The 9,331-nt window shown below is 34.3% G+C and overlaps 1 long non-coding RNA gene across 1 annotated transcript; it reads right to left on the bottom strand.

Moving 5' to 3' along the window:
* Positions 1–2,364: 2,364 nt before the first annotated feature.
* LOC103093025 (uncharacterized) lies at positions 2,365–7,411 on the bottom strand. Its single transcript, XR_008911063.1, has 3 exons — positions 6,577–7,411; positions 6,225–6,362; positions 2,365–4,982 (listed from the first exon to the last, which is right to left on the bottom strand). It is a non-coding gene; the product is annotated as an uncharacterized LOC103093025 (long non-coding RNA).
* Positions 7,412–9,331: the final 1,920 nt, after the last annotated feature.

Raw genomic sequence — 9,331 nt, 5'->3', positions numbered from 1 at the left:
GCTGCCACCTTAACTTCTTATTAAACTTACCTTTGTGACAGAATTTATTCACATGTAAAAGGGAATCAGGCATTCTTGAATCTCCTATTGTTTTAGTCCTGTTGAACTGAAATTTGATTCTTCTTCCTAGGCCACATCATGCCTACAGAAGTCGGTCCCTTTAGAAATACACAAGTCCCTATCTCTGGCATTAGCCTTTAGAATAAAACTGTCATTGGGTTCTCAGGTTTGTCCTTACTTTCAGCAGCAGCAGTCAATGGAGATCTTCCCGTGGATTATTATTCTCATGGACATTCTCAGATCCCAAGAAATTATCTTGGATCATTTATATTTCCATATGCACTAGGGAAACTTAGATGATACATATGATCCTCTAAACCAAGTAACTTTTCCTATTTTCTTTCCTAGTGCACATGGCTCCTTCAGGCCACAGGTCTAAAAACAAAACTAAAACAAATGATCCTTGTGTCTATTAAAAGCTTATAGTAAGAATTAAAAAACAAAAAGATTCTAAAGCTAAATAGCTCAAGGGTGCTATAGCGTATAGTCCATGCATGTTTCTATAGTTCTTCACTCTTTACAACTATTGCTTCATGTTGTCGATGTCCTAAAGCACGGTTTTCTTTTATCTCTTTGGGAGCAGAAGTGGGCAGAGTTGTTAAAGAGTATTGTCCTGGGAGAGGACAACAAAAGGACCTCGTTGGCCATTGGTTTTCAAAGTGGCTCCAGTGAAAGTGGGATAGTTTTTACCTTTTTTTCTTGTTTCCATTTGGGAATTTTTGGTTGGTCCCATATATATCAGAAACTCAATATTTATAAAAACAGAACATGTCTTCCTCTCCTTTCAGTCCTCCCTCTCAATAAATAATCTAAATTATTCCCTCTTTCTAAATTCTCTCATTGTTGAGGGCACTGCCATGCTCCCAGTGCCCCAGAATCACAACCTAACCCAGCCTGCACTCCTCATATCCAATCAGTTGCCAAGCATGCCAGTTGATTTGTCCTTTGTAACATATCTCCTTCATGCCTTTTCCTTTTCTGACACACTGCCCAAACCCTGGAGCAAGTCTTCTACTGCTCCAGTAGGCTGCTGGTTGTTCTACCTGCCACAAGCCTCTCTTCCCCTCCAGTGCATCTTAGTAATCCTGCAGAGTACCCTTCTCCTCATGTCTGCCTTTCTTCATAAGCCCCAGAGATTCCCTAATTCCTCCAAGGTTATCTGTGAAATATTATTGGATGTAGAAAAGACTTGTAGCATCCTACCCATGTGTACCTTTACAGACTTACTTTTCTTAGATCCTAACTCTCCAGTCCTACCCAAAAGCTCTTATCACTCAAATGTTTTTGTCTTCTAGTGATTCTGGTCCATTTCTTGTCCTTAAAAGATGATTCATCAACTGACTAAGCATTTTTCTTGGCTGTCTCCTCATGCCTAGAATGATTTCCCCCTCATCTCTGCTGCAGATCTCCCCAACTTCAGCATGCAGCTTCACAAACCCACTTTGAAATGCACCTTCTGCAGGATCCCTTCTTTCTATCTGTTGATTGACTTCAAACTCATGCTCTCAGCAGCTTGTTTATGTGAAATTTTTACATATTGTGTCCCCCGATAATCTTTGAGCACTTCACCTCTAGGAACTGTCTTTGACCTTCCTTCCTGGCCACAGTGTTTATCACTGTTCCTGTCAAGTTAGTGACTTAATAAAGGTTTATTGGCTGGCTGACTGATTGACAAATAGAACTATTAAATCTATTTCGTAGCTTGAAATCTTACTGGAAATACTGCCTCAGTTGCTTGGTTGATTTGCCTGTACTTTTTAAAGTAAGTATCATCAAGAAATGGATCTAATATTTTCTCCTCTACAATTTATTTAATATCCTTAAATCTTTTTATCTCTCCTTAAGGCATTAATAACTCATATGGAATTATGTAAGATAAAATATACTAGATCAACTTCACCTTTCCATTCCTCATACTGAACAACTAATTTTCTAGTATTTTCTTATGTCAAACCCGCCAACTCCTATTAAGATACTGTTTAACCGTTTTTTTCCAAAAATTGTAAACTTTTGCTCCATAGAGTTTTTTTACTTTGCCAAAGACTTAAAATATTGGTTGAGATAAATGTGATTTGGGTGTCTCATTTTAAATATTTTAATCATATAAATTGTTTTCCAAATGTCAAATTTTTACATCTCAGGTACATATCCAAATCAAATCATTTTCAATGCTTTTGGGGGTTAAATTGATATAGCTTTCCCCCCACGAATTTAATTGAAATTTTTAAAAATCAGTATGTATGAATAGTATTAATTAGTCTATAACTTACTTGCTTCATCATTCCTATAAAGTTATCTGGAAAAACTATATTTTCTGAAAAAAAAAATTGGAAAATGAGGGGATGCCCTTCAATTGGGGAATGGCTGAACAAATTGTGGTATATGTTGGTGATGGAATACTATTGTGCAAAAAGGAATAATAAAGTGGAGGAATTCCATGGAGACTGGAACAACCTCCAGGAAGTGATGCAGAGCGAGAGGAGCAGAACCAGGAGAACATTGTACACAGAGACTAATACACTGTGGTATAATTGAATGTAATGGAGGTCTCCATTGCTGGTGGTGTAATGGCCCGAAACAATCTGCAGGGATCTAGGAGAAAAAACACTATTCATAAGCAAAGGATAAACTATGGGAGTGGAAACACCGAGGAAAAGCAAATTCCTGACTACAGCAGTTGAGGGGACATGACAGAGGACAGACTCTAAACGAAACTCTAATGGAAATATTGACAATATGGAAATGGGTTCGAATCAAGAACACATGTGACACCCACTGGAATCACGTGTCGGCTATGGGGGGTGCGGGGAGGAAAAGAAAATGATCTTTGTCTTTAATGAATAATGCTTGGAAAGGATCAAATAAAATATTATTTTTAAAAAATCAGTATGTATGAATAGCATTAATTAGTCTATAACTTACTTGCTTCATAATTCCTAAAGTTACCTGGAAAAACTATATTTTCTGAAAAAAATTCATATGGAAAAAAATGATCTCTTTTTGAAATAATAATTTTTTGTTACTTTCTCCAGAGATCAGTTCTCTTTTCTGAGTTAGTTTGTTTCAGATTTGTAAAGAGTATTACATACATTTGGATCATTTATGTGGTTACTGGTAGGTAATGTGTCTCTTGGGTTTTCATTTGTTTTGGCAGGAAACAAAGGTAATCTGGGATACAACCAAGTAATATCAAGGAGATATAGGGATGATTTTTATGGCTTCTGACATTCCTGTTCTTGTTTCTTATTCAATTTCACATTTTATTCCACATCACTTTTGGTTTGTTAGGGCTCAAGATCTAACCTTTTTTCTGGCACTTTTGAAGAATCAGTTTTTCATTTTGTTTACCACTTTGTGGAACATTTTGTTTCTCTGTGTCTTTTCTAATTAAAAGTTTTTGTACATGTTAGGTTTAGCTAACATGTGTATTGATTTTCTATTTTTAATGTGCTGTCCACTTACTTCATCTTAACTCTCTGTCAATTTTAGGACATAATTTTTTCAGTGAGAATCATCCAAGCATCATCAATGCAGAAATTTTGCTATGCTATTTTATTATCATCATTATCCATCACCCTATACTTAAATCATATAATTTGTTGTTTGAGGGGCCTCCCTTTATTGTGTACTTTGCTTATAGTCCTTTAATTATTATTTTGATTGTGTTATGGTGTCATAAAGGAAGTTATGTTAGAAATTGCTGAATCCCAACTACAAAAACAATGCTTTCAATTCACATATGAAGAAACTAAAAACCAAGGAGATAGTTCATTGTAACAGATAGTAAACAAGCTTCAGATACAACATTTGGACCCAGGCATACAGTACATAGAACAATCATTGTTTTCAATATGTCCTGTTCCTTTGTTGTTTTCATTATTGAATTATTCTAAGAAACAGAGAAAGGCAGAAGTAAAAATAGATACTGAGAGAGGCATGGAGACATTCTTGATAAGATGAGAGCTAGAAACAACCATAGAGCTAGAAACAATCAACTAATGTAGTTGCTTTCATTTTAGAGATGACTTTACTGACTCTCAGAGGTATTCACTAAAATGTTTAAAATTGCATATACTTAAAACAAATTGCAGACCTCTTAATTACTTGTCAAAGAATTATTCTATAAGGTTACTGTCCTCTATGTATATTTAACAATTTAGTTGTAGTTCCTGAAAATTTCTTATAATTTGAACCATTTTTCTGAAAAAAAAAACAAGATATAATGTCAATGAGTCATGAAAGTTTTATGAGATTGCAGCTCTTTTTTTCTTTTTCTATGATTATAATTCTACTGATTGATTTTTGTTATTTGGGCAACAAACGTTGATATTCTTTTTTCTGACCCAATTCTATGTGGATTGGGGTAAATCAACTTTCTCTCCTAATGGAAGGTAGGCATCAAAGAGCAGACAGAGTTTTTATTTTCAAAATTGCATAGTGAATTAATTGGGGATATACATCATGGTAATTATTCTCTAAGGTATACACAACATAAGAATTGGTAGACAAAGGCTGAAAAGCCTAGGACCAAAGATAAAAAAGGAATCCAGAGTGCAACAAACAGGATGCTCTTTTTCAGGCTAAGGCAGAAATGAGTGAATGAATGATCATCTTTGGAACACCTTGATCAGTGGTCCACCAAAATCTCTTGGCTTATATGGTCATTCCATCCATCACTGCTCCTCAGTAAATGTGTGCTAGATTCATGGCAGAAGAATCAGAAGGTTTCAATAATATGTTGAAGTAGTAGATTAAAGGTAAATATCATGTAATTATATTTTTCTCATTTTTGCTGTATCTTCCAGAATTATCTTTTTGATATATTTGATTGTTAGATTGTATTAATTTTTTTCTGTCTGTTGAATTTTCTTAATTCCCTTAAGGATTTTCTTGCGATCTCTCTTCTTAGTGATGCCAATGCACTTTGGAAAAAAAATTAAAGCTGTTACTTTACATGCATGCATTCAAATGAATATATTTTATAACTCTTTACATAATGAACCTGAACATTAAATTAAGTATCATTTCTGAAGAACTCAGATTTTACAACATTAGGAAAATATTCCATATCTCTGAATGAAGTAAAAAAATTACATTGTAGAACTCTAAAAGGCATTAAGGAATTCACATAAAAACTATCTTTTCTAAGAAGAGTGTTGGTACTTCTTATTGGTATCATAATTATACTTGAAGCTACATTTCTCATCTATTAATTTTTATTTGCTTAACTGGTTGGGAGCCCAGAGATGGTAGCATTTGAAACACTATACATTTTTTTATTATTTTTAATTGCATAATTTTCATTTGTCTTCAAATTGAAGAACCCAGAATATCAGAAATTTAAAGCTTAGAGGTACTTAAATAGAATACATTAGGAACATTTTAGAAATAATTGTGAAAGAAGCTACATTTTAAAAAATCCTCCTAATATTTTCTTATGTGGCAAATGAATCCAAGTAGAATATATTTCAGGGTTTTGTGTAGTCAATTATCATATTCCTCTAGTACCTCTAGTCAATGACAAAGATGTTATTCTAACCAATATTTGCTATTTAAAGCTTAAAATATTGATATTTTATTTACTATAAATGAAATGAAAGCTTGCCATTTCCCATGATTACTGTTTTTTAATCTGTTTCAGTGAAGTTAATCTGCCTGGTACAAAATTAAAATATTGCTTTTCTGCTTTCCAGTGTTTGTTAATAGATAGAATTCTAAAAAAAGAAAAAAAAGAATGGTGGCTCAATAGATTGAGAACCAGACCTAGAGAAAAGAGGACCTGGTTTCAAATGTGACCCCCTAGAAGTATGATGCTGAGACAGTCACTTGCCTCACATTGCCCACCCCTTAAAATTCTTTTTCTTTGGAAACTTACATGTTATATATTCTAAGATGGAAGGTATAAGGTTTCAATAAATAAATAGAAATGAAAAGGAATATGGCCTGAATACTAAAAAAAGGGGGAGCAAATCACATTAAAAAACATTTCTTGAAACTACATTCAAAAAGGTAGTTAACATGTTTTCCTTAAAACCATAAGGTTGTCAAATGGGCCATATATAGGAATCCCATTATTTGTACTGTTTTTCATCCAATGCCCACCATAAAAGAAGTTAATATATAATTGTATGTAGCATATATAAAGAGCCAATTCTGAAGCTTACTTTTAATGCATCATTGTCTAATTCAAGAAGTTCTTGACCTCTTATTCTTTTATAATCAAATTTCAGGATATATTTTTTCATTCCAATACTCTTTAACCAATGGCCAACTTGAGTTTCTGTCCAGTCAGACACCAGCAGCTTTGGGGTATAAAAGAAGCAGAGGCGTCATCAAATAGCTAGAGATCAAGAGAGACAATATTTAAAAGCTTAGATTGGCCTATGTTAATATAACCCTTGACAGTGAAAACTGCGAAAGGGTCTTAGAGATTGTTTTACAAGCTCATTCCCTAGTAATTAAAATGGAGATACGCACATAAATCTTTATGACAAATTTCACATAAAGAAAATTTACCTTTAGGTCAGTTTCTTCCTGCTTGCGCACATTCTGTACTTGTTTATCATGTTTTTTAAAACAAAAGAAGTTCCTCCAATTGTATCCTTGGACATTGCTAGAATCATCCAAGATTTGAGAGGGAAATAATTAAAGCACAAAATACATTCTATTATGATGCAAAAAGTTACCTAAAGAGAAACACACTATAACAATTCATAAATTTCAATTCCATAAGAAAGATAAAGCCATATGTTAAAGGAACTTTGGTTTTTTATAGGGCACATGTCTATGTTGGAATATATCGAAGAGAATAGGTATAACCTAACCTGACTTTTATGTTAAAAAAAAGAAACAAACAAGAAATGGAAGTCAATTAAGTTAAAAGTTTTGTGCATGTGGCATGGTATCATCTCTCTACCGCTTCCTCCTCTACATTAAACACAACTAATACATGATTTGTCTTGTAAGGAGTTGAAGTTTCCCTGATGTAGATTTGGAAGTAACACTGGATGTCAACTTGTGCCATCCCCTCATTTTATATAGATGAGAAATCTCAAACGTATTGATCAGAAATCACATAACCTCAATCACACAAGTTGAAGTGACAAAGCTCCAATTTGACCCTAGATACACTCTATGTCCTATATTTTTTCCTCTATGTTGGTGTTATCAAACTCAAAAAGAAATGGATCTCTTGGGGCCACATCCATAGGTTGTGAGTTGGATACCTCTATGCCAGAGTCCATTTGAGGAAGATGTGAACAACTGAGAAACCATATAGAAATAATGAGGTTCTTTTATATAAAGGAAAAACACTGCAAAATGGTAGCCAATGGGGTAAAATCCAGCAGAAATAAATTCTTTTGTCTGTTAAGAATTTTGTTATCCATTTATAAAAAGCACATCTCTTACCAAAACCAGGAAAACTGCATTTATAGCTTTTCCCATTGCAGGTTTGCCACTGCTGATCTCCTGTTCTAGTAATTCTTCTACTTGTTCTTTTTTAATTGTGATATCTAAGAATATGAATAATTCAATGAGTAGAACAGTATAAGTTTCTTCCTAGGTTTAACCAGAGGCAACAGCAACCTTTAATTGCTTCCTATTGCTAATGACCCTCTATATTATCATGCAGAGGTAAGAACATAGAGCATTGGATTTAGAGGCAAGACACTTGAAGTCTTAGCAGGGGAGCTAGTCATCTATATGTATTCTCTGGGCTTCATTTTCCTCACCTACAAAATGAGTGGATTAAATAGATAATTTTTGAGCTTCCTCCTGAAAAACTGATCATTTGGAATCTACAAGAAAATATTAGCCAGCTGCAAGGGCAGTTTAAAACAAAGCTAGATTTAAGAAGATAAAAGGATGATTCAGTCAATAAAAAATATGTTCCATCAATTGGTGGTGGTGGTGGTGACCCTTCATTTCAAAGAATACCAGTGACATCACAGGGTAATATCTTAACTTATGTGTGAATTGGATTTAAGTGAGTTGCCCAGAGTTGTCAGCCTCACTCTTTCTTCCAGAGTCATCTAAATCCTGTGGCAAGACAAAAGTCAGGATGACTGAAAATGCACCTAAATGATGTCAGTGTCTCTAATAGCCATCCAAGTTTTAAGCACTCGAAAGTGTTTGCTTCAGCCACCTTCATGGCTACTGAAACAAATTGCCTCATCCATCTGTTCTCGCAGGAGAGGTCTTCACAAGGCTAGGGTTAGACATAAACCCAAGCTTAACGCATCTGCCTGGACAGTTTTAACAGCCTGCTGCTGAAAACTATAGCTTGGAGCCACAAGTAAGAGCTGGGAAAGAGGTAGACACCAAACGGGGATAAGCAGCCCTGAAAAGCATTCAGCAAGCTCTCACAGTAGAGGTTCTAACCCTCCCTGAACACCAACTGAACATATCACCATAATAATGGTACTCAGCAGCCAAAAAAATAACAGCCCCTGATGTGCATCATCCACTTTCCCACTGTGACTCATTCACCCCAGACTCAAAAGGCTGAACCAGATTGCCTACTGTTAGCAATGGCAATGATGCTCCAAAAGTTGTCATATTCACAATACCAGACAAATTCAGGTAAATGATGACACCCAAGAAAGTGATTTCTAATGAACCTTCTATATAGATAGGTTGTCTAACATCTAAATAGGTTGTCTAACATCTATAGCTAAGAAAGGAAGCCATCTCTAACTTATTTGCCAACAGTTAAATTTAGATCGACAGTCATATAGATCGAAAGAGATAGATACAGATATATCTAAAATAATATTCATTTAAAACATTCAAAAATATATTTTCCATAGTACTAGGTTTGGGAAAATTATAGCTAAAACAAATTATTTGCAAATTTCATATGGAATCTATTATTTCATCTATGTCAGTGATTAAAATGTTTATTAATATCAAACACTGATGCTTATAACATCATCACTGTTCCATAATATCCTCTCTGTTCCATTACAACCACTTTTTCATGATCTTTTCCTCTTCTTGGCACCTGGGCATTCGTTGTTCCAAATTCACCTGTACTTTTAAGCCTTTGCCAGAGTCAAAATAGGATCCATTTCTCTTTTCTCTATTGTGTCATTTTTGTTCTGAAAGAACTGTATTCTTTGGAAACTTCACTAGTTGGTATGTAGAACTCGTTCTTTTCCAAATATGTATATATGTATATGTATATGTAAATGTATATATAATATTTCATTATTTTATTTGTCCAATATTTTTTCCAAGCATTTCTCCTTTGAAACTATGTACACCAAAA

This window comes from Monodelphis domestica, chromosome 4 (genome assembly GCF_027887165.1).
Source record: "Monodelphis domestica isolate mMonDom1 chromosome 4, mMonDom1.pri, whole genome shotgun sequence".
Classification (NCBI taxonomy): Eukaryota; Metazoa; Chordata; class Mammalia; order Didelphimorphia; family Didelphidae; genus Monodelphis; species Monodelphis domestica.
This window is presented reverse-complemented; position numbering and strand designations above follow the sequence as displayed.